Source organism: Vanellus vanellus (assembly GCF_965231255.1).
Source record: "Vanellus vanellus genome assembly, chromosome: 1".
Taxonomy (NCBI): Eukaryota; Metazoa; Chordata; class Aves; order Charadriiformes; family Charadriidae; genus Vanellus; species Vanellus vanellus.
The window spans coordinates 136,912,931-136,937,681 of record NC_138905.1 but is presented as its reverse complement, the minus strand read 5'-3'; the positions used below and the strand labels follow the sequence as shown (position 1 = coordinate 136,937,681).

The following is a 24,751-nucleotide window of genomic DNA, read 5'->3' as shown; positions in this document are numbered from 1 at the left end:
GCAGCACAGGTCTCGTGTCAGCAGCAGGCCAGTGCACACTTGCAGTGGAGCTCAGTGATAGCCATCTAGAACAGGATAAAACAGTAGTTTCAGATGAGCAACAGAGCCCCCCTACTTTTGCTCCTCTTGCAGTAACTGCAACAAGCCCTCTTGGCTCTCCACCTCCTCACTCCCCTGCTCCCCGTAGGATGCTCGCACCAAGGAGAAGGCAACAGGGCTGGGACTGGTCGGAAGGGACCAGGGTCCCAGTGGTGGGTCGGGACAGGTGGGGCGCTGACAGGCTGGCCCTATGCTGCCGGACAGCACAGGTTCAGGCTGCATGCTGTCAATGGGAATGAAAACCTGATTTTCCCTCTACCTGCCTGCAGGTTTTCCGGAAGCACTTTGTGTCCTTGAGACTCCCACTCTTCTAAACTTCACTCCTGTTGAGCAAGTTCAATAGGTACTGGAGAAGGACTCAGGGAGAGGATGATGGCAAGGCCAACAAACTATGCAGCTGCAAAATTGAATTTCCTTTGGAAATCAAGGTATGAACAGAAAACAGTGAGCAATCTGGCTAGTGAGGTATTACTTGTAGTCCACAAAAGACTGCAGCAAGAGCCGTCTCCCATCTGTCACTCTCCAGACGGTGTCAGAGTACTTTCCTGCAGGTCAGAGCCGTCTCCTTACAGTAATTACCGTGGTCTTTGTCAGACCTCTTGAACAAGAACAGCATAGCATGTGCTTTTCAGGGATCACTCCTTCTAATGAAATATCCTGGAAATCCCCGTAGACACTGCATGGGAAATTGTAACATGCTGTGTTGAAAATGATGTGAAGGCCCCGTGTATGCCCTTCCCCTGGGGGCTGTCATTTCATAGCAGGCACAGGGCACTGCCTTATAGATTGACACCGGCTTTCATCTTTGGCTACACGTAAGCAGTGTGACTTTGGACATGAATACATGGCCCTAAATTTCTTGGGCAGAGCAGCATCATTGGGTCCTTTTGCAGTGAAACACCTAGAGCTGGATGCTCACACCCAGGCATTTGCCAGAAGTGATTTGCAGGATCTGACAGATTTTGCAGGACAGGAGGAATGCAAACCATGATCATGCTGGGAAGCCGTGGGGGCAGTCAGCTTGTCTGCTGTGCCACCCAGTGACCTCCTGAGTGACAGTATTAGCGCTTCCTCTCTGAAGTATCTCTGAATCTGCAGATGGAATAAACCAAAACCTGCTGAGTAGGCAATTAAAAAAACCTGTTCCACATATATAGTGTTTTGTAAAGAGCTCTCTTTCTTAAGACTTAGGAGAGGACAGTTGTCCACAGGATAAGGAGGAGGTTTTATGTTGATAACTTGCTTAACTTCATGTATTAAGATATGAAATACACATTATGACTTTATTAGCATGTGAAAGGGGCAACTTAGGAACTGAAGTTCTGGATCGAATAAAGCTTCCAGGAATTATGGCTGCTAAAGAGCTTGTTCTTGTTGAAGAGACCACATGGTACAGTGCTCTAGTGCCCACTTGACCAAAAATCTAGGCTAGAAATATCGTGGTTTTCCAACATAGATTGTTGCAGCCTCCATTGCATGATTCATCTCAAAAGGTATTTGAGTCTCTAAGCTATGCAGTAGGAGTGACAAGAAAGCTTCTTTCTCACTGCAGCCTCAAACTCCCTCCTTTTGCCCTCCTACTTCCTCGCTCCTCCCTGAAATAGCTCATGCTCAGCAACACTTAAGATCCATAGAGACCCTCAATATATTTTGAGTTGCTGGGTCATTTTGCGAGGTGTGGTGTTCTACTCTGTCATCACATTTTCTAGCTGTATCAGCCTAGATCAAAGACCAGGTGCTCCTCAATGGCAAAAGCTAAGACCTACAACGTCAGACATTACTTACGTGCAGGCAGTGCTAGTAGGAGATCCTGACTCTAACAGACTATAAAATCTGAGAATAGCTGACCAAAGGTCTAGCTACCTCCAAATCCTGTCTCTGACCATGACTAGGTGTGCACGCTTGCAAGAGACAGAACAAGCACGTAGCAATACTTCCCTAATATGTTCTTTAGTTTCCCGCAGCTTGTGGTTCAGACATTCCTAAACACTAAGTAGGATCTTTGTATTTAACAGGCCTTAATGGATTTTTCTTCCATTGGTTTCTCTCACTGTATTTTCAACCCATTTAAAATTTAAGCATCCACAATATGATAAGGCAATGAGTGTGGTAGTATAAATATGCTATCTGTAAAGAAGAATTTTCTTTTGCTTATTCTGAATCAGCATCCCACTAAGTTCATTTGATGCCTTTCTTTTTACACTTGGGAACAGTATACAGTCACTGCCTAGTCACAATCTTAGTGTTATTCAAGATTTTATAAAAAAAACTGCTGATGATCAGAGGGCTGGAGCACCTCTCCCATGAAGACAGTCTGGCTGAGTTGGGGCTGTTCAGCCTGGAGAAGAGAAGGCTCCAGGGAGATCTTATTGTGGCCTTCCAGTACCTAAAGGGGGCCTTACAGGAGAGCTGGGGAAGGACTTTTTACTAGGGCATGTAGTGATAGGATAGGGGGGAATGGCTTCAAACTAGAAGAGTGTAGATTTAGATAAGATATTAGGAAGAATTTTTTCATTCTGAGGGTGGTAATGCACTGGCACAGGTTACCCAGAGAAGTTGTAGATGCCCCGTCCCTGGAGGTGTTTAAGGCCCGGCTGGATGTGGCCTTGGGCAACCTGGTCTAGTGGGAGGTGTCCCTGCCCATGGCAGGGAGGTTGGAGCTCAATGGTCTTTAAGGTCCCTTCCAACCTAAGCTATTCTATGATTTTATGCTGCATGCACTTCAGTCACCTCTTTTGGACAAGGAAGAGTCCTAACTTAGTTGCTCCTCATACAAAAGCTGGTCTGTAACATCGATCATTGAAGGGAATGATCTGATCAGCCTTGGAAGAACTCCTAGTGATAGCCAGCTAATCGAAAAGGACGTGCTGGAGCTCATGCAGCGCGAGCTACAGAAAGTTTGAACAATGCAGCGCCTTGAAAAAAGCCTCTGCTTGGGCAAGACTGTTATCTGTCACAAGATAAACATCAGGAACAACAGACTGCAACGTCCTGGCTTTGTTTATAGAACAAGGAACTGGTGGTTGAAAGAAATTGGGCAACAGGATGCGAAAAGAGACGGACGACTTTGAAATGACTGGCCAATTAGGAGCTCAGCTTTTGCAATATGTATGAGATGATTTTCTGTGTAACCAATCAGACTCTAACACGCTGTCTTCTAATGAATATTTGATCATATAAAAGATGGTTGCTGAAAACAATAAAGTTAGATCTGGCGTGCACCCAGCTAGGTCTCCGTCTCTCAATCGCGGCAAATTGGTGACCCCGACGTGATTCCCGGGCTCGACAACCACCTAACTGCGTGGCAGGCTGCGAGTCCCACAGAACTTTAAATGAGCTGCTGAAAGGAAGCAGGAGCCGGCCTAAGAATCCCTCTGGAACGAAGAGGTGAGCTGTGGGAAACATGGGAAATCAAGCGTCTTCCCCAGAGAGAGACGTATATGAGCTTATGAAAGCTCTTCTTAAGAAACATGGAAAGAATATTTCTGGGCAAGACCTTAAAATGATGCTTAAATGGGTACAAGTAAAAATACCCACTGTGACTGCCTCCACTATTTTTACACGGGAACTGTGGGGTGATGTAGGGGTGAAACTGTGGCATGCAGCCACAACTGGAAACGTTGAAGCGCAGCGTATGCTTCCGTGGTGGCGAACTATTTTTGAAACCTTAAAGGCGCAGGAGGGCGAGGACGGTAGAGAGGCTAGAGACACCGATAACCCGCCAGGTACCGAGCATACTAAGGGGCCCCTCACGGTGGGAGCGGCAGGGTATCCCCCGGAGGAGGATCCCTTTGACCCAGGACCCATAGACCCTGATAAGGAGCCACAACTTTACCCCCCTGACCCACACGATGTATGGGCTAATATCAAGCGACAAGCCTTGAAAGAGGGAGAACTGGACATAGCTCGGACAATCGTGGCTCCTGTGATATATCAAGGTCGTGGGGGAAGGGCACAATGGGAGGCTCTATCTTTCCCGGTAGTGAAGAAACTACGCCGTACTATCACAGAGCACGGGCTCTCCTCCCCATATTTTGCGAGCCTGCTGTCCTCCGTTTTCGATACTTATGTGATGACTCCGCATGATCTAAAGTCCCTTGCACGATTGTTACTAACCCCCACTCAGTACTCGTTGTGGGAATCGCATTGGAGGGGAGGACTCCAGGCTCTTCTGCTGACCTATGTAGGTCACGACAATGGAGGCCTTGCTGCATTGACTATAGAACATCTTACGGGTACGGGACAATGGGCAAATCCAGTTGCTCAGGCGCGGGACATCCCACGGGAAGCTCTTGAGGCGATACGGGAAGAAGCTAGAAAGGCTCTAGGAAAAGTCCCAGACTCTCAAAAGCCGCAAAAAGCCTTTACTACTATCGTACAAGAACCTCGGGAACCCTATATGCAGTTTATTGACAGATTGAAACAAACTCTGGAACGTCAGATAGATAATGCGGAAGCTCGAGAAATTTTGTTGTTAAAACTGGCTGTAGAAAATGCTAATGCAGATTGCAAAAAACTTTTGAAATCTCTCCCTAATCAAAACCCCACCCTAGTTGAAATGGTTGAAGCCTGTAATAGGATTGGTACTGCGGATCATAAGTATGAAGCCATGGCAGCTGCCTTTGCGGCTATGCGCGGCCCAATGGGTCCGGGTGTCTGCTATGGGTGCGGTAAGCCTGGTCACTTGAAGAAAAATTGCTTAGCCGCTAACGGCAGTACTAAACCTCGAGCTCCGGGAATTTGTCCCAGATGTAAGAAAGGGCGTCATTATGCTAATCAATGTCGGTCTAAGTATGATTTGCAGGGTCAATTAATCCAGGGAAACCGATCACGGAGCGCGGAGCAGCGACGCGTGCAGACGCAAATGCCGCAGCAGACATTCCCAAACCCTCAGGGGGGGGCAGTAGCGCCTCAAGTCTTCGTCCAGCAACGGCCGGAAGCGCCAGACTGGACCTGGCAACCGCCCACACAGTAACGGTACTCGATTCCTCGGTCCACCTATTATCTACAAATGTTTCGGGGCCTCTGCCCCCTGGAACGCAAGCGTTATTGTTAGGAAGATCATCTACAACTTTGTCAGGACTTTTTGTGTTGCCGGGAGTTATTGACTCTGATAGTATTGATGAGATTAAGATCATGGCATGGACTCCATTCCCCCCCTGTACAATACCGAAAGGTAGCCGTATAGCGCAACTGATATTAATTCCCAAGGAGACTGGCGCCCCTATCCCCACTCAATCCCAACAGAGGAAGGGGGGCTTTGGGTCTACGGGAAACCCGCAAATCTTGTGGGTACAATCCATTTCCCAGAAAAGGCCCGTATGTCAATGTACTCTTACCCGCGAGGGACAGCAAATAGTGTTAAGCGGAATCATTGATACTGGAGCTGATGTTACAGTAATCTCTCAGGCCAAATGGCCCCCGCAATGGCCTCTAGCTAATATTTCTCAGGCGTTGGCGGGCATTGGAGGGACTGGTAATAGCCAACAAAGTTTGGATTTAATCCAAATTAAAGGCCCAGAGGGACATGTAGCTTCTGTTAAGCCCTTTGTGTTGCCTGTTCCTATGATCTTGTGGGGACGAGATGTGTTGTCCCAGTGGGGAATGTCTATTCAGACACATTTTTAGGTGGGGCCATTGAAGAGCGCGACACCCTGAAATTGACTTGGAAAACCAATACCCCTGTTTGGGTTGACCAATGGCCCCTACCGTTAGAAAAGCTTCGCGCTCTCCAGGAATTAGTTACAGAACAACTGTCAAAAGGCCACATTGTACCCTCTGTTAGTCCTTGGAATTCCCCTGTCTTTGTTATTAAAAAGCAAACCGGCAAGTGGCGCTTGCTCCATGACCTTAGAAAAATCAATGACGCGATGGAGGACATGGGAGCCCTCCAACCGGGGCTCCCGTCCCCTACTATGATCCCTCGAGATTGGCATTTAACTGTTATCGATCTTAAAGATTGCTTTTTTAATATTCCGTTGCATCCGGATGATGCTCCTAAATTTGCCTTCTCAGTTCCAAGTGTCAACATGCAAGCCCCGTTGCAAAGATATCAGTGGGTTGTGCTGCCACAAGGAATGAAAAATAGCCCTACGATATGCCAATGGTATGTAGCCAAAGTCCTTAGTCCTGTTAGGACTAAGATGCCCAGTGTCTTATTGTATCATTATATGGATGATATCCTGATGGCTGCACAACATCACAAGGTCCTAGAGGAAGCTGTAGCCCTTGTCACAGCTGCTGTTAATTCAGCAGATCTCTGTATTGCGCCAGAAAAAATTCAAAAAATTGCACCATGGAAATATCTAGGCTGGCGCATACGAGCGCAAACCATAGTTCCTCAGCCCCTGCAAATTCGAGCAGACATAAAAAACTTACATGATGTGCAAAAGTTGTTAGGAACAATTAATTGGGTACGACCGTTGTTGGGAATTTCTAATGCAGACTTAAGTCCTTTGTTTGAATTGCTTAAAGGAGATACTAATTTAAACTCCCCTCGGGCTCTCGGCCCTGAGGCTGTTGACTCTCTGCAAAGAGTCGCAACTGCAATTGCCCTTAGACAAGCACACCGATGCGCTCCTGAGTCACCCTTTTATCTAATCATCTTAAATCCTGCGACAGCCTTACGCCTTGATATTTCAATGGGATTTTCAGAAATCCGATCCATTGTTAATTATTGAATGGGTCTTTTTGCCAAATCAGCCCACAAAGACTATCGTAACACAGCATGAAATGTTTGCATTTTTGATCATTCGAGCCCGGAGGCGTTTATTAATATTGTCAGGAATAGATTTTATTTGTATTTATTTGCCTATAGCAAACGAATATCTGCAGTGGCTCCACCAACAATCAGAGGCCTTCAGTATAGCAGTAACCGGCTACGCAGGTCAGCTTTCTTCTCACCCACCTTCTCATAAACTGTTTAGCGCCGACTTCCGTCTGGTGTCCAAGCCAAAAAGAAGTGACCAACCTCTGCAAGCCTTAACTGTATTTACAGACGGATCCGGAAAATCACACAAGTCAGTTATTCTCTGGTGGGATAACCACAGTGGACAATGGGACTCTGATATAGAGACTGTGCCAGGCTCTCCTCAAATAGTAGAATTAGCAGCAGTTGTCCGCGCATTTAGAAAATGGTCGATGCCACTTAATATTGTTACAGACTCTGCTTATGTTACAGGAATTGTTGAGCGAGCCGAGGCATCTTTGTTGCGTGATGTTTCACATGCTGACTTATTTTCTTTGTTACAGGAGCTTATTTACCTCCTCGACTCACGTCCTCACCCTTATTTTATTATGCATGTTAGGTCTCATACTTCTTTGCCTGGTTTTATTGCAGAAGGAAATCGACAAGCCGATTTGCTTACATTACCAGTGCAAGTGTTACCGGACCGTGTAGCACAAGCCAAATTAAGTCATTCCTTTTTCCACCAAAATGCTGGAGGTCTTAAACGACAATTTGGTCTTACTACTCAGCAAGCAACGACTATCATTGCTGTATGCCCTGATTGTCAAAAACACTCCTTTCCCTCAGTAGCAGGAGGAGTTAACCCTAGGGGTTTGCAGAGTTTGCAACTCTGGCAAACCGATGTCACCCACTTTTCGGAATTTGGCCACCTAAAATATATTCATTCTTCCATTGATACCTTCTCTGGCGCATTATTTGCCTCCTGCCATACAGGAGAAAGGGCGCGCGATGTCCAAAGGCATTTAGCACGTGCATTTGCCACTTTAGGTATACCTTCCCAAATTAAGACTGATAACGGTCCTGCATATATATCAGCAGCAATTAAAAAATTTTTTGACTCCTAGGGAATCGATCATGTCACCGGGATTCCTCACTCCCCTACAGGACAGTCGTTAATCGAGCGCTCCCATCAATCCTTAAAACGCCTCTTACTACAGCAGAAAAAGGGAGTAAGGACTGCTACCCCCGAGGAGCGCTTACAGAAAGCTTTATATGTTTTTAATTTTCTGAACTGTTCTTTATTAGACAGCAATCCTCCTATAGTTCGCCATTTTAACATGAACGCCTCGCTGGAAATGCGGATTAAGCCACCAGTCTTGGTCCGAGACCCAGAAACAGGTAAAATTGTGGGACCTTATCCTCTTATCACCTGGGGTAGAAGTTATGCTTGTGTCTCCACAGAGAAAGGTCCCAGGTGGATTCCTGCTAAGAACGTGCGACCCTTCCGCGAGCCCCTACCGCAAACCTCACCGGAGAATCCTGATCATCACGTAGAAGAATCTCTCATCGAGAAAACAGAGCAAAAGGAACTGGCTGTTCTAAACAAATAAGCGTTCTATGAATAAGTGTCGTGAAGTGCCCATTAGAAACATTACCTGTGGCTTGTGTGGACATTGTGACCCCTGGGTCCTGTGTGTTTGTTACACTTGTGACAAGGAGTGGTGGCGTCGGGCGACGCTTGCTGGACGCTGGTGTGAAATTTGTTTAGAAAAAGAGATTAGTACGGCCAGACTCCTGCTTGTCACAGGACACGAGTTAGGTGACACTGATCGATACTTTTCCTGCCTTACTGATTGGGCAAAAATAGTGACTGATCAAGCAAAAAAGATATTGGTTTGTGACTTGAAGTGTAGTAGGACCAATCTGGTACCTGCCATCTGGCCCGTCTTAAGAAAGGACTGAGACCGTACAAAGAGAGAATGCAAAAGGCAGTTTGCTTGGAAAATGGAAAAGAAGTGGCGACGTCAATTTTCCCAATAGTAATTATGATCAATATAATGGGAGGAGCATGGGGCAATCTGTTTCCGCCAGCATTGCCTAAGGTTAATGTATGGGTAACACTAGCAAATCTCACGGGACAGGATACCTTGTGTCTATCTACTGCTTCCCCGAACAACCCTTTCTCTACCTGTCTCGTGGGTTTGCCGCTAGATGAATAGCCGGTACCCCAAGATTTAGGAAAAGTAGACGTCAGGGAAATAATAGATTATTGGGACGCGTGGGCCCCCCGACTCCCGCAGGCCAGTTTGGAACCGCAAGAAATTGAGTTATTGGGATCAGTAAAAATGGATTTTTGTTTTAAATTTAATTATACAGGAAAAAATCAGTCTAAGGTGTGGGATGTTTCTCCCGTTCACCCTGTCTTCCGGAATGCTAGTGTTTGGTGTAACTCCACAGCCTTAAATGTGTCTAAATCTACGAATGTCCCCCTCTTATTACCCCCCGGAATATTCTTTATTTGTGGGGATAAGGCTTGGCCTAGCATCCCTTCTCATATAAAAGGGGGTCCCTGCAGTCTTGGACGCCTCTCAGTCTTGACCCCCAACACGTCTATGATTTTGCAACACCGCCTTTCTCATAGGGCAAAACGTAGTGTCCATACCTATACCCCTGACTGTGATGATAGTGTGGAATTTTGGTCTTTTGGTCAACGCTTTGCTGCTTCTTTTTTGTTGCCTGGGGCTGCTGCTGGGAAAGCCTTGGCAACTTTAGATAAACTTGGCTGTTGGCTTGCCAAACAAACAAATGCCACCAGCAAGGCATTATCTGGTCTCTTGTTAGATGTGGATAGTGTTCGCCATGCTACACTGCAAAATAGGGCTGCTATAGATTTTTTGCTTTTAGCACAAGGCCATGGGTGTGAGGATTTTGAAGGTATGTGTTGTATGAACCTTTCTGATCATTCTGAATCGATTCACGCAAGTATTCAGCAGCTTAAGGAAGGAGTCTCTAAACTCCACCAGGATGACAGCTAGAATTGGCTAGACAAACTTTTTAAAGGATAGGGTTTGTCTGGCTGGCTAAAAAGCCTGGTAAAAACGATTGTGTATGCTTTGGCTGTCTTTGTCCTTTTATTGCTCTTTTTACCCTGTCTGTTGCAATGTTTACAGAGGTTAATAGCAAACTCAATGAAGCGGGTCCTTATTGTGCAACAAGAGGGGGGAGATGAAGGGAATGATCTGATCAGCCTTGGAAGAACTCCTAGTGATAGCCAGCTAATCGAAAAGGACGTGCTGGAGCTCATGCAGCGCGAGCTACAGAAAGTTTGAACAATGCAGCGCCTTGAAAAAAGCCTCTGCTTGGGCAAGACTGTTATCTGTCACAAGATAAACATCAGGAACAACAGACTGCAACGTCCTGGCTTTGTTTATAGAACAAGGAACTGGTGGTTGAAAGAAATTGGGCAACAGGATGCGAAAAGAGACGGACGACTTTGAAATGACTGGCCAATTAGGAGCTCAGCTTTTGCAATATGTATGAGATGATTTTCTGTGTAACCAATCAGACTCTAACACGCTGTCTTCTAATGAATATTTGATCATATAAAAGATGGTTGCTGAAAACAATAAAGTTAGATCTGGCGTGCACCCAGCTAGGTCTCCGTCTCTCAATCGCGGCAGATCATCTTTGCTGTCCTTCTCTAACCTTTGGCAGATGTTCTACCTGAGGTGAGCAGCTGAGCGTGATATGGGTTGTATGGATTGATTTTTGAAGATATGTTAAATCCTATTACTTAGCTGCTGAACTGAAAATGCCATCTTTCTGACAAAACACCACTATAAAAATTCAGATAATATACTCTTTTGGGATAGAGAACAAAATTTCTAGCAGTCTAATTACTTGCAAAAGTTCATTTAAAAGCTCTTCATTTCATAACATAAGAAAAATATCTATAAGCTACTCTTTCTCATAATTTTCTGACAGAAATGTAGTGTTTAATGCGCAGGGCTATTTTATTAGGAAATTAATTTAGCAGTAAACATTCAGCTTAATTATTGAAAATAATTAATGGTTATGCTGCTACACTGACACCTGAGATAGTAGAGACAGTATTTGGCTCATGAGAAAATTTTCTTTTAGTGAGTTTTTGAAATTATCAGAACACAGAAAGTTCTTCAGTAGGCTTCAATAGGAAGAGCTATACTCTTCTCTGTTTTACCAGAACACAGGTAACCAAAGCAGGTCTTTTAAGAGTACTTCATGATGGGTCCTTCAGGGCTCTAATTTCTATGGGTACTCAGCACTCAAGTTCGCTTGGAGCGAGATCATTTCTTTCAGGTAAGCTGAAGGTAATGTTACTTTCACAGAAAAAGCGCAAAGAGTACTTTAGTGAAGATTGTGCCGTTAAGGAAATTATAACACTTCCTAAAAACAGCCCTGAGGTTTATACTATTATTTTACCACATTGAGCAGCTGTGTCTTGAGTCAATTCAATCAGTGAATTGTATGTCCTTTGGCTTGATCATTACCCAAACTCTTTTAATTAATTAGCCCAATTCTGTTCTTCAAAGCAGTGGAAATGAGGCCCATCTCGAGTGAAATAATTGTTATTACCTGATGGGTCCCATTAGAAAAACTCCTGATTTCAGGTAGGTTAGGCAAACCAAGGACCTCTTCTTGTTTGCACACACTTTGAAGCTGAGCACCCTGCTGCAGGTGTGCCCTGCTGGGGGACAGCTGCTGTCATCCCCATTAGGTTGGGTTAGATATATGGCACTTACTGCTTGTGGTCACTTTTCCTTTCCTTACATTTCTCAGCCTCCCAAAACAACAACAGGAGGGAAATAGACACTTTCTCTTTGCTGGGTTTTCTGGCCCTCATTTGTGATAGTACTACCTATTTTCTATAATCAAACCATATTTCTTTTTTCTAAGGTAAAATTTAAAGTAAATAAGGCAATAGGAGTGAATCCATGAATTCAAACATTGGTGCTGAGGCCTGACATCTACTCCATCATTAGTCTGATGGACCTACTTTGGCCTATTCCCAAAGCTCTGATCCAAATCCCGCACCTCACATGTGGGTCAGAACTGGGACCAGTCTTTGATTCAGAATTGTGATAAGCTCAGCGCTGTTTGTTCACCAAACCTAGAAACTCGCATTGTCACATTGTTTTACAAAAAGGCAATTGCTGAACCTGCTGTTGCAAGATAGCCAGCATCCTGTGAGCGGGCAAGGCTAAAACTGCAAAGGTCAGGTTATGCAAACAAAGTAGGATGTGAAAAAGACTTGGAGGAGGGGAGGGGGGCTCATGAAGACGAAGAGTACATGATGTGAGGAAGACATGAATCTTTCATCCCTGCGACAACCAGGAGGAAAAGGAAAGCAGAAAACGACCCCCTAGCAACAAGTCGTGTCGTGCAGATGCAGAGTACCTCTCTACCGGAAAAAAGAAGAGTATAAAACCAGGGACTTTCGGGAACCGGGCGCGAGCCGTCGGCGGAGTGAGACTCCCGGGCCGCCCAGCGCTGTTTTGCTTGCTGCCGCTTGCTAAATAAATATTCCAAATTTTAATTGACTCTGTCTCGCATCAATTTGTGGGATCAACTTATAACAATTTTGGTGCCGTGACTCGGATAGAGGCAATCTGGTGAGAAGCCCCATACGGGGAGGCGCCCCGCTGAAATTCAGCGGCCCTGGCTGGGTGCTATCGCATCACATCCTCTACCGACGAACCCTAAATTCGGCAACAAGCAAAAGAAAGCCGGCAAACCCTGTAATCTTTGTGCACGAAGCCCCGAACGAAGACGCAGGAACGCGTGAGTATAGGCCGGTTATCCGTTCGGTTGGGGTTGGGTATCCCGGAGTGTGATAATGTGAGACGTCCACCGGACTTAGTAGTCCACCGGATGAAGCGAGTGCGGACCCCTTAGTAGTGCGGTTCCCATCTCCCGCGAGGGACTGGGCCACGAATAGGGGGAGCGTGTGTGTGTGTGTAAGAAGGCACTCCGGAAGATGGGACAGAGGAAGAGCAAGCCCTCTGATCCCATGGGTGGATTGGGACCTCATGTGAGACTTCCCCAAATACCACCAGACAGTCCATTGAGTTTAATGATCAAATATTAGGATGATTACCCCTTCTAGGCGGGGTAAGGACAAAGTGAAATTGATTCACTATTGTATGGAAATATGGAGAGAAAGAAACAAATAAGAAAATGTTTATATTGGCCAATTTAGATTTGTGATCAGTCTGACTATCTTGGTGCAGATTAGTGGTAACAGTCTGACTATCTTGGTGCAGATTAGTGGCAAACGGCAAATAGTTTAAGATTTAAGTTACACGTAACTAGCTATTGTTTTAATTAGAAAATCTTTTGGTGTGAGTGAGAAGTGTAATAGGCTCTTTTATATGACTGAGTGAGTGTTTGAGTGAGTGAGGTGCAGAGTTTGTGTGTTCGCCCTAAGCAAAAAAGAATTTTTATAATAGAGGAGAGTGAACATCGACATAGTCCAGGCGCAGACATTAAATGGCTACTACAGCTGCCAAACTGGACTAATCAAGACACTGAACATAAAACTCATATGGTGGATCTGCGCACCAGAGTTGATCAAGAAATTAAAGAATCTGTTCCTCAAAGACAGAATATAAATAAAACTCTTAGTGAATATCAAAGGAAAGATAACCCCCCCGACATTTATAAAAACATTGTTGAAAAGGAATATAAGACAAAAAGATTTTAATGAAGATTAGAGGGGTCAAAGTTTCTATTTACTGGGGACTCGTAAAGTCACCGAGCCCTAAATGAAGTTAAAATTGAGTCCCCAACACGAAGTGTCCGAGTTCCTTGTGAACTTGGGCGCCAAAAGATCAACCGTCCAAAGGTTACCATCTGGATGTGTTGAATCAAAGGAAAAACTCCGAGTAATTGGTGCAAAGAGGAAAACTTTTAAAGTGCCCCTGATAAAAAGTTTAACAATAGAAACTCCAAATAAATATGGAGTGAGAACATTTTTATTAGTTCCAGAAGCTGAATATAACTTTTTGAGATGAGACCTGATAGTAAAATTAGGAATTAATTTGAGAGTAGATCAGGAGAAACTAAAAGTAAAATTATGCTTATTAACTGCGGAACATGAAGCCACAATTAATCCAGAAACCTAGTATAGCCCAAGATCGGTGAGAAAAAAAAAAAAAAAAAAAAAAAAAAAATTAAACCGATCACAGTCTCCATAAGAGACCCAGACCAACCAATTAAGATAAAATAATATCCCATCTCCAGAGAAGGGAGAGAAGAGTTGCAACCAATAATCTAGAGATTTTTGACCCAAAGACTTTTAAAACCCTGTATGTCTCCTCACAATACTCCCAATCCTGCCCGTAAAGCAGCCGGATGGGTCCTATTGTCTGGTATAACACTATACTTAATCAATTAAGCCCAGATTACAAATGGTATAGTGTCATAAATTTAAAAGATGCCTTTTGGGCCTCCTCCTTAGAGGAAGATTGCAGGGATTATTTCGCCTTCAAATGGGAAAATCCCAAAACACATAGAAAACAACAATTACGGTGGACCGTCTTGCCCCAGGGGTTTACAGAATCCCCAAATATGTTTGGACAAGCTTTAGAGCAATTATTAGAATCCTATAAATTAAATCACGAGTTGATTCTGATACAATATGTAGATAATTTACTAATTGCTGGAAAAACTCAAGAAGATGTTAGAACTGAAAACATTAAGTTGCTAAATTTTCTAAGTCTCCAAAGACTAAAAGTTTCAAGATCTAAATTACAGTTTACAGAAGTAGTAGTAAAATATCTAGAGCACTGGCTTACAAAGGGGCATTAAAAATTAAATCCCAAAAGAGTAAAGGGAATCTTGCCTCTAACAATACCTACTAATAAAAGGCAAACAAGACAATTAGAATTGTTAGAGTACTGTTGACAATGGATAAAAGATTATAGTAATAAAGTAAAATATTTGTATGAATGAAATTAACTAAAAATGAACTAGTAAAGTAGACCTCTGAGGAAAAGAGGCGTTGGGAAGAGATAAAAAGAAAATTGATAGAAGCACCTGTCCTCAACTTACCTGATATCCGTAAACCCTTTCAAATTTTCATCAATGTGGATAATAGAACAACATATGTGGATTTGACCCAGGGATGGGCAGGGCAGAGAAAACCTGTAAGATATTATTCTAAAATCTTAGATCCTGTAAGCCAGGGGTGGACCACTTGCCTGCAAGTGGTAGTGACAACCGCATTATTAATAAAGGAGGTTGGAAAAGTCACCTTAGGAGGTGAACTGAAAGTATATACCCCCCATAACATCCGGGGAGTGTTGCAACAACGAGCTGATAAATGGCTTACTGACAGTCGGTTGTCGAAGTATGAGAAAATTCTGATTAACTCCCCTAGATTAGAAATGGAAATGACTTCCATTCAAAATCCGGCCCAATTTTTATACGGAGAGCCCAAAGAAAGACTACTGTCTCCAGTTAATAAATCTACAGACCAAAATAAGAGAAGATTTAGAAAAAGAAGAATTAGATGAAAGAGAAAAATTCTTTGTGGACGGCTCCTCATGAGTAGTGGAAGGGAAACAAAAATCGGGATATGCCATCATGGATAAGTACACTTTTCGAATAAGAGAATCGGGGCCATTGAATACGGCTGGGTCTGCAAAAGCCTGTGAATCATATGCTATGTTGAAAGCACCAAAAACTTTTAGAAAATAAAATTGGGACTATTTATATGGATTCCAAGTATGCCTTTGAGGTGGTACATACCTTTGGAAATCCTACCAAAAGAATTAGCCCGGGGCATACTTAACAAATTACACAGCAGAACCCATTGAGGAATTCAAGCCCTTGTATATCAATTTGAAACTAACTACGCCTGTGTCGAGATATACGGTTTAGCAAAAAGGATCTTAGAAAGATGTTTAACCTGTCACAAAGTGAATAAAAGACAACTTAAAGAAAAAGTACAAGAAGGGCGTGAATTGGCTAAAAGACCATTTGAAAAAAAAAAAAAAAAAAAAAATACAAGTAGATTTTACTGAATTACCGAAGGTTGAAAGATATCAGTATCTATTAGTCTTGGTTGATCGTCTTTGTAGAAGCCTTCTCGGTGGTAAGAACTACGGTGAAAACAGTTATTAAAGTTCTCTTGGAAGAGAGGCCCACATTTTACTTCCAAAATAATCAAGAAGCAACTAAATTATTTGGGACAAAATAGGAATACCACACTCCCTGGTATCCTCAAAGTTCTGGGAAAGTAGAAAGAATGAATGAGGAGATAAAGAAACATCTAACCAAGCTAAAGGTAGAGACGAGAATGAATTGAGTTAAATGTTTGCCATTAGCCTTACTACATATTAGAACTCAACCAAGAACAGATACTGGTATATCCCCCTTTAAATTGTTGTATGGGATGCCTTACAATTTCAGAATATTAGTAAAACACCTGAAAGTCGAAGATGAAATCTTAACGGAGTATATTTTAGAACTCACTAAAAGAAGAGACCTCCCTTGGACATTTCCATACACCAAATCCAACCTGGAGATCAGGTGTTGATCAAAACCAGGAAAGAAACATCATTAACGCCCCGCTGGGAGGGACCTTTTTGTTGTTTTACTTACCACAGATACAGCAGTATAGACAGCGGAGAAAGGATAGACTCACACTAGCAGAATAAAAGGACCTATCTTCCCAGAAAGGTGGACTATGATGTCAGAACCGAGAGACCTTTGAGTAAGATTAAGGAACAAGACTGGTAAATGCACTTTTCCAGAAGAGAAGTAACGGATAGTTTAACCATGTATAAAGCACCATACTTCTGGATACCTATGTTACGTTGTTTGCAAGTGTGCAAAGTTTGGTAAGAAGTGGTCATGTGTCTCGTTTAACATGCAATCTTGCTGTATGAATTGTCGCAAAAATCTGACATATCAAGAATCAGAAAGTCAAGCAAAAATCTGTAAATTATTTTGGGGATGAGAACTATCAATATCTGAACCCTGGGAGGTATAAGAAATGAACTGGTATTGAGCCTTAAGACAGTGTGCTGTAAGATTCCTCTGGAAACAGGTCCAGCAACAAAACAGGTGGAAATATATTTAAGAATTATTGATAAATTAACAGCAGAGTTACTAAAGTGAGAAAGGCGTGGTAAAAGAAAAGCCAGAAAATTCCCCTGAAGACTACCTGCTGCTGCCGAGAAGATATTGATATCCCGTTGCTCTCTGCAAGAGAGTAGACGAGGACAGGCAGAGAGGTATTAAACAGTGGGGAAATGAAAGCTGGTATCCTTTCACTACCATGGCCTCAAAAAAAAAAAAAAATGAACACCAACCCTTCAATTGGCACCATAGTTAACTACCTTAATTTCCACCCTGGCGGGGCCCCTCATAATACTGTGGTTAATTTTAACCTTCGGGCCTTGTTATTGTTAACAAATTTGTAGCTTTTGTTAAGAACAAGTTAAAAACAGTGCAACTAATGGTAATAAAGCAATCAAAACTAGAAATGAATATTATACCAGATGAAAACTCTGAGTTAAATGCAGCTTGTGAAGTACTGTCCAGGTTTGATCAGCAAATTTCTTGTAAATAAAAGAAAAAGAGGGGAAGGATTGTAATAAGTAACAGAAGATCATTTGCTGATCCAACCAGTCGCTCAAGGACCGTCTGGACAGTAGGTTATCTCAAGCACAATAAAAGCTCAAGCACAAGCGCTTAAGCGGTTTGATGAACAAAATAGTAAAAAGTAAAAGGGGGGAATTGTGATAAGCTCAGCGCTGTTTGTTCACCAAACCTAGAAACTCGCATTGTCACATTGTTTTACAAAAAGGCAATTGCTGAACCTGCTGTTGCAAGATAGCCAGCATCCTGTGAGCGGGCAAGGCTAAAACTGCAAAGGTCAGGTTATGCAAACAAAGTAGGATGTGAAAAAGACTTGGAGGAGGGGAGGGGGGCTCATGAAGACGAAGAGTACATGATGTGAGGAAGACATGAATCTTTCATCCCTGCGACAACCAGGAGGAAAAGGAAAGCAGAAAACGACCCCCTAGCAACAAGTCGTGTCGTGCAGATGCAGAGTACCTCTCTACCGGAAAAAGAAGAGTATAAAACCAGGGACTTTCGGGAACCGGGCGCGAGCCGTCGGCGGAGTGAGACTCCCGGGCCGCCCAGCGCTGTTTTGCTTGCTGCCGCTTGCTAAATAAATATTCCAAATTTTAATTGACTCTGTCTCGCATCAATTTGTGGGATCAACTTATAACAAGAATCTCATGTTCCTATTAGGGACTGGAGCTCAGCTGATTCCTGCCTGGAGAAGAGGCATCAGTCTGGTTAGTGTGGACCAAAACTGCTTTGAAGACTGGACCGACACACACCATACGTGGTCATGATCAGGAGATTTGCCCCAGAATGGCTCCACTGCTCCAGACCAGAAAGTGAACTTAGACTTGACCTTTCTCTCCCTGCAGGTGCCTTCTCCACACATGTACAATGTTTATAACCAGATGCTTTTTGCTTCTACCCTCACCAGTCCCACGTTTCCCCAGACACATCTCTGACATGGTTCCCATGGGAGGATTAGGGTTGGGAGTATCATTTCTGCAAACAGACCAGCTCAGCGTTCCTCTACACTGGTTAGAAAAGGGTTGAAAACACAACCCAAAATTATAACAAAGCGGAAAATGAAACGAATGATTCATTTAACACTCAGCGATGAAAGCAGTGACTCAGCTGAGAGGGAACAATGAGAGTTTGTCCGCACTTCTCCAGTATTGGAACGAACTGGTATTTGTTCTCTTAACTATGGCAGTACTGCCATTTTCCAACCCCATATTCAATCGATGTTTTTGGCTTAACTCTCAGCTGGGGCACTCTTTTTTTTTTCTCTTTCTTTCAATAGCCTCCAGTTAGCTAATAAAAGAGAGCCACCTACGCTGAGCTGTTTATTGTTGCCCATTCCCTGTACCAGTGGGATGGCAGTGAGCAGGAGACGGGTGATTCAGTGTTAATTAGACCTTTCCCACACAGCAGGTTTCCTGAGTGCTGCAGTTAGGAGTGACACTGTCAAATAAAAGCCCAGACTGGGCCTGCAGCTACAAAATACTCACAAAATAGCAATCTTTTAACCCTGCCTTTTTGTTTTTCTCTTCCCAGAGCATCCCCATGCTGGGACAGTCCCTCAGGGTAGCAGTGCTGCTCCAGTAGAGCTCTCCCACACCCAGGAGCCCTGCTCTGGGCTCCTCCTTCCCTGACCTCTCCACAATGGTTCCTGGTTTCTACCTTTTCTTCCTTTCTTCCTAGCAGTCATTTCTTGAATGAGGAAAGTAACGTGCACTGTTTCTACATCTATCTTCATATGGTGGACTAAATGTTCTATTGCTACCACACTTGGATGGGACACTGTGACCACATTGCAAAACCAATCACCTCTTCCCATTCACTGAGCATGGGGAAAAATATGGTTAAACCTTTTTTCGAGGAGCCTGAGATATACCCGGAAAATCTTCCGATAGCCCAAATTCTGGCTTGCACAAGGAAACAAGTTTCTCTAGCTGGTCAGTTTCACCAGATGAGTGAGATTTGTTTCTCACTCGGTTAATAGCACTCACAGATCACTGGGTCAATCCTTCAGAGAATCCAAACCAGACTTTGCTGCTGATGGTAGCTTGTGACCCAACTGGACAGTAGCAAGAAGACTGGGACTGATTCAGATTATTTTTTTCTGCTCTGTGCAGCAGTCCTTGATTTACCTACACCAAGTCAAGAAAAAGCACCCTCCACAATTCTTTAGTGATGTTTCCCATGCTGCCATTGCTGGTTTGAGTCACCTTCTCTTCTATATAAGACACTTGAGGGATTTTTCTTACCTTGAAAAGAGTGGTGGGTGATGTTTTTGCCAGTTTAATGGTTAGTACAGGTGAAATCCTTAATCCTACCCTTCAGGATTTAGTAGAAACTTTTATTCATTTTTAATGCTTTGTTGAGGTCCACAGGCTTTATTCTCACCATCACACATACTGATCATGAAATTAAAGGTAAAAAAAATAATAAAAATAATCCTAGTGGCTCAAAGGGTCATTACTGATATCTTCCAGAACTTGTTTTTGCAGACCCTTTGTGCTAATCTCTGTCTTCTCAAGGGACACCTGTGATGAAAGAAGGATCTTTAGGATAAGGTATATGAACCCGGCAGTCACTAGCTACTTGCCTAGACAACATATCCTAGACCTTTAGATCTCCTAAAAAAACAGATAAAGACTAGCTTTCCTTTCCAGATACACTGAATTATTTTGTGTAGTAGCTTTAACAGTTCTGCCTGGAATATGTAGGACATAAAAGTCTGAGAAGTGTATTTTCTCCATGTTTGCCATAACTCCTTGATGAAGGAAACCCGAATGTAATGGATGAGATATGTTGAGAATAACCTGACTTTTATATTGGGTCTGGGAACAGGGCCTGTTCTGCTAAAATGAATGAAGCCAGATGGCAATGATGGAGCGCAGGCTTCTTCCAGCCTCTTCACAGCCCTCTGCTCAGGCCAGACTCATGACTTTTGTGGGTTAAACATGCCCATGTCTCCCATCCTTGCTACAAGTGTGAGCGTCTTGGAAGCACAGCAGGGAGCTGCGTAAAGATTTTGTTGGTTTTGGTTTGCTTTGACTTTCTCTGTCAGTGATTGGAGTCTTCCATGAGAGGAATAGGAGAGGGGAAGAGAGACAGTGTGGTGGGTTGACCTTGGCTGGCCACCAGAAGCCCAAGAAGCCTCTCTATTTCTCCCCGTCCCAGCAGGACAGGGGGAGAAAATAAGATGAAAAACTTGTGGGTTGAGATAAGGCAGTTTACACAAAAAAAAAAAAAAAAAAAAAGGAAAGGCTGTGCACAGAAGCAAAGCAAGAAAAAAGATTTATTCTCTACTTCCCATCAGCAGGCAATGTCCAGCTTCTTCCTGGGAAGCACGGCCTCAGCAGCCTTAGCACACTGGTTGCTTTAGAAGACCAACACTTTAATAATGAATGCCCTCCCCTACCTTTTAGCTGTTATTGCTGAGCATGACGTCATATGTCTGGACTACCCCTTTGGTTGGTTTGGGTCCCAGACTCTTGCCCACCCCCAACCTACTGGCCTTTGGGGACAAGGGGGGTTGGAGACACAGCCTTGATGCTGTGTGAGCACTGCTCAGCAGTAGGCAAAACACTGGTGTGTTATTAACACCCTTCTAACTACCAATACAAAGCACAGCACTGTAGGGGCTGCTGTGGGGGAAGTTAACTCCATCCTAGCCAGACCCAGTAGAGGTGGCAAAGCAGCAAACTTGCCTCTGTTTCCCCACCAGTCATGGACAGGGCAGCTCAGTTAAACCCCAAGTCCCCACCAGCTGCCCCTGACTGCCCGCCATAGCGGAGAGGCCTAGAGGTCATCTTCACCCAAGGGGTCTCCAAATCCATGGGACCCAGACCTTGTGAGCCAGTGGGCTCAAAATTGTTCAGGGTGCCCCACGCTGCTTTGTGCCCTGTCCTTTGGAAGGGAAGGGGGGCTCTGGTTTCTGAAGCCATCCTGGTCTGCTCCCAGACCTGCCCTTCCTGATGAGGTTGGTGGCCACGGTGCCACATGGCAAGACAGTGAGTGAGAAATGCAAATGACAAAAATGTCCTGTTACATTTTCCTGTTTTGCAGGCACCAAGCCAAATCTGTCCTCCATTTAGCAAATACCCCTCCTGAGCTTTGAAATGAACCCAGTCGAGCCTTGATTGTCTGAAACCACTAAATTTCTTTTACAAGTCATTCCCTCCTAGTCATCACAGAAAGATTACTTTAAATGCTATTGTTTCCACGAGTTTGAATTCATATTTTTTAAAAGGCACAAGAAAGAACTCTATTACAGTTTCCAGACTGCATCACAATTTCACTTCATTGCTATTTAACTTTCAAATAAGACTTCCTGGAAGACAGAATAGTCTTGGTGCTGCAGAAACAGATCCCGGCTGAATGCATCATAATCACAAATGCTTTTTCATGTAAGCAGAATATATATCATCTCAATGGATCCCTGGCTTCAACCTGAAAAGAAAAATAGATAGTCTGATCCCAAGCTGTGTTCAAAGAAGAAGGATGTGCGAGCAGGCTGTGGCAAAGACATTAAAGAGAAACGCTATCATTCTGAGATTTGTCAGCTCATCTTTCACTTTGCGTGGTGTCATTTATCACCCAGTTTTCATAAGAAGCTGCTATGTATTAATCTGTCCTAAAGCAATATTTCATGTTATCTGTCACTTAGTAATCACTGAAAATAAACTTGCATTTAAAAAAAAAAAATTGTGTAGATCCTTCAAGGGGAAAAAAGGCAATAATTGGACAAATGCAATCGGGAAATTAAGCACAGATACTAATGGACGCAAGTCCCCAGCTTTTATTTTAATAAATATAGAATATAAAAGAAGAATTGAATAAAAAATCAAATTTATTTCTAAGGCACACTAAGAACCAGGGTTACTTCATGGTATGGTGCTGAGATTATTGTGGTCATGGTGAACACCTGCACACTCAGGGAATGTGCTGGAAGTACTTAGGAGGTGGTAGTTGTGGATGAGGCTCCTCAGAAGAGGTCACCGAAGCAAACTGCCTCGTGGGCAGAAGCAGAACATTTCAGGCAGCAGAACTGCATATTAAACATTCACTCCTGAAAACTGTTGATGCTTTTTATTCTCCTGTTTCACTCATATAGTCCTGACTCTGCTGTCCTGTTCCTGGTTTATTCTGTCTCTTCTTGCTTGCTTTTTTCCCCTTTGTGTGCTTCATGCCTTCCCTGTGGCCTGTCCTCCTTCTCTTTGAAAAAGAGCTATTCCTGCTTGCTTGTTCTTTGCCCATTCTCACTCCTGTTCTCCTAGATTTCTTCTTGGTCACTTTTTTCTCTCTCTGTACTGTCTTACACAAAAATAGGGGGGTTCACAAAGAGCACTAAATATTAAGGGCATCAAGTCATGAACTAGCTTGGTCTTATAGTTAAGTATTTTTAATCCCAGGGGAACCACAAATAAAGCCAGAGAACAATCAAAAAAGCCATAAGGCAGGGATGGGCAAGTAGCTGTCCCAAGCAGTGATGAGCAATGTCTGCATCTGGACGCACATATGGACTCATCAGTTATTAAAGGCATTTTGTGGTGACATAATCTGGAGGATTCATAAAATACCTAAAGAAGTCCCAGATGAACTGCAATAATAATAACATCAGTGATGGTCAGTTAAACCTCTGTTTTAGTTAAAGCTTATTCTCACAGAGGAGGAAAATAACAATTAGGGCATGATAGAAATAGATATATTTTCACAGTAACCAGAAGGTGTCTGCATCACCTTCAGACCACTTCAGAAATGTCAAACCTCACCCTGGGAAGCTGTAGTAGAGTCTGGGCCAAGAAGTGCACCTGGGCTATGGTGTGAGCGTATTGGCTGCATAATTTACTTCATACTGTATTTCTCATCATTTCTTGTACTGACACAGTGATGGTGAACCTGTGCAGCATGTGATGCTACTGCCAGTGGCCCAGAGCTGGTGCTGAGGACATGGCAAAGACTGGAGGAGGCCACGGGAACAGACCACGCTGACTGCACGTCCAGCCCCATTGGAAATAGTGCTGAGGAACATGCCAAAATACTATCACCAGATAGGGTTAGGAAGACTCAGACCAGTTATTGTCTGCACCCATTCTAAATTGCCTACATTCCTTTTCATTGCAACATTTGGCTGAAATTATATTTATATATATATATATATATGTTAGCATAGGATGATAACGTGGTTCAGGAGATAAGGTATTTACTTGTGTGTCAAGACACTCCTTCAACCTCAGAGTTGTAAAGAGCAGCAGGGACAGGGTGCCCTGGGGGAGGGCTGGAAGGGCATCTATAAGGGTCACTATCTTTTATTTTAATAATCTGTGTCAGAGTCTATCTACATGAGTGTTTTAATTCAAAACAGATGTGTGCTTTTGAAACAAATCTGATCATCCCCACTTTATCTTTGGTTTGCATTGTGGGCACACCTCGGAGCACGTGAACGAAATTCATTTCAAACGAAATTAAATCAAAGGTTGTCATCCAGGAAGTATATCTAACATGCTTCAAGCCATAATGGCTATTTGGGGACCAGAGTAGAGCTACTCATAAGTAAAACCACGGAAAATTGTGTAGTTTGGATGTCGGGTCGTCACTAGCACCAGCTGTTTCACTCCACAGACCTGTAGATCTGACTGCTCTGCGCTGCTTGCTAGCGTGGACATAGCCTCAGTCACCCACTGAAACACTGCAGGGGAAGTAAAATCTGCTATTTTGCATGGGAGACCAGTCCCAGAAGTCTTTCTTTAAGAACACAAAAACATGAAGGTAAAACCCGTTTGTAACCAACGAAACATGACGGCTAAACTTCTTCAAGGTGAGAAGTATAGGAACTACTCTTCTGCCATTCGAATCTGAGGCTGCCTCTGTAGCATAAGTAAAATGTTCCTGGGACCTCCTGGGATTTGGGCCAAGTGGCACAAAACTACAAAATTCTGTTCCTCGTTTCAGGCGAGGTGGCCACATTATAACTGCTTTTGGGAACGGGTTGACCTAACTCCCAAACCACGCCTGGGTATTGTTTGGGAAGTGCTAGGTGGCTCAGGGCAAAAGCACAATAGAAACCGCTCTTACAATTTACAAATTATTTGGGTTTTGGTAGTTACTTTACTAGATATTACTTTACTTTGCTTTTTTGCTTTTTTTTAAATATATGTATTTACTTTACTAGATGTCCTGGTTTGAGGTAAAACAGAATCAATTTTGTTCAGTAACTTTGCTTCTTAGCTGGGCGTCCTCTAACTACTGAAATTAACAGCATATTGTGCAGACAGTGTTCACTCTCTCAGAGTGATAAGACCGATGTTTATAGCTGATGCCCAGGCATGGCAC

General features: G+C 43.5%; 2 long non-coding RNA genes across 2 annotated transcripts; both read left to right on the top strand.

The window, feature by feature from the left end:
• Positions 1–3,326: 3,326 nt before the first annotated feature.
• Positions 3,327–10,438, top strand: LOC309673398. The gene is made up of 2 exons (XR_014269310.1): positions 3,327–3,486; positions 8,249–10,438. It is a non-coding gene; the product is annotated as an uncharacterized lncRNA (long non-coding RNA).
• A 24-nt stretch (positions 10,439–10,462) lies between these two features.
• On the top strand, positions 10,463–18,035 carry LOC309686265. The gene is made up of 2 exons (XR_014270525.1): positions 10,463–10,515; positions 12,161–18,035. It is a non-coding gene; the product is annotated as an uncharacterized lncRNA (long non-coding RNA).
• Positions 18,036–24,751: the final 6,716 nt, after the last annotated feature.